Raw genomic sequence first — 1,449 nt, 5'->3', positions numbered from 1 at the left:
GGGGGGTGACGTTGTTACGTTTCATTTCGTTATATTTTGTTTTGATTTTGAAACAGTCGAATACGACTTTGAAGGTAAGATTTTGGAGAAAAATGGCATAACATTATTCAACGTTCTGTTTAGTGGCATATCATTTGAATTCTCGACAGTCACATTATTATCTTGTCGAGGTGAAATTGTATCCCTACAGATCTCCGTGGGTGGTTGGCGGGTGCTCTGGTGTGGTTTGCTTCTTCTTTCCTATCAAACATCTATCATTTATCGTCCTTACCTCTCCTCATTCTTTTTTGCTTTTGTTGCTCTCTTGTAACACCTCTAATCCTCGTCCCTTATATCACCTTATTTTGTTGCAAGTGCCGTAAAACACTTGCTAAAACTGAAGCAGATCTCCGCCTGATAAGTGCGCACTGGCTGTCAGCTCTCCCGACAGACCGAGCTGCAGTCAACTGGTTGAACGAGTCGCTACTCGCTACCATAGAATTACAAAGCTCTATCTGCTCAGGACCTAGTTTTAAGAAATATAACGTTAAAATTTTTGAGTTTCACAACATGTCAAGCTTTCTCCAATGCAATTATATGGATGTCTTGATAACGACTCCGAATAATAATAATATTACGATTTTGATCAGAGAATATTTGTGGAGCATTTGGTTTCTGACCTCATGGTCTTAGTATCTCAAAACGGTCAAAAATGTAAGATAGAAGTTCGTAATTCTAGGGTAGCGAAATGCATCTTGACCATCAATAATTTATTTTTAGAGGCACCAGCCATCCATGTCCAGGTGCTGTTTTAGCCTAGCCAAGTGCACCATCATCAATAATTTATTTATAGAGGCACCAGCCATCCATGTCCAAGTGCTGTTTTAGCCTAGCGAAGTGCACCATCATCAATAATTCATTTAGAGAGGCACCAGCCATCCATGTCCAGGTGCTGTTTTAGTCAGCGAAGTGCACATCCCATTTAACATGTGAGCAAGTGCACATCCCACTTAACATGTAAGCAAGTGCACATCCCACTTAACATATTGTGAGCAAGGACAATACCGACCTGGGGGACCCACCATGTCAGTGCGCCCTTAGAGTGGAGAGTTTTATCAACAAAGAACTGACAGGTGAGATTGGGCACAGGTGTACAGTACAGCCACTGGTGTCGTTCATGACCGGGAAGTGACTGAGGACACTAGGGGTAACGTGAGGGGGGAGGGGGGTTGAGGGGAGGTAAAGAGCAGAGGGGGATGGATAAAGAGGGGGGGAGGTAAGGTTTGGGAAGAGGTGTACTCGAGATAAAGGGCTGAAGGGGAGGGGTGAGGAGAGGAGAGGAGAGGAGATATGGAACGGTGATGGGGAGGAGAGGATAATATAATGAGCGAGAGATGGGGGAGGTATGAGGTAAAGAATGGTTATGGGAGGGTGGAGTAAAGAGCGACGGAGGAAGTAAGGTAAACAGTG

Source organism: Aplysia californica, unplaced genomic scaffold, assembly GCF_000002075.1.
Source record: "Aplysia californica isolate F4 #8 unplaced genomic scaffold, AplCal3.0 scaffold00897, whole genome shotgun sequence".
Taxonomy (NCBI): domain Eukaryota; kingdom Metazoa; phylum Mollusca; class Gastropoda; order Aplysiida; family Aplysiidae; genus Aplysia; species Aplysia californica.
This window is presented reverse-complemented; position numbering follows the sequence as displayed.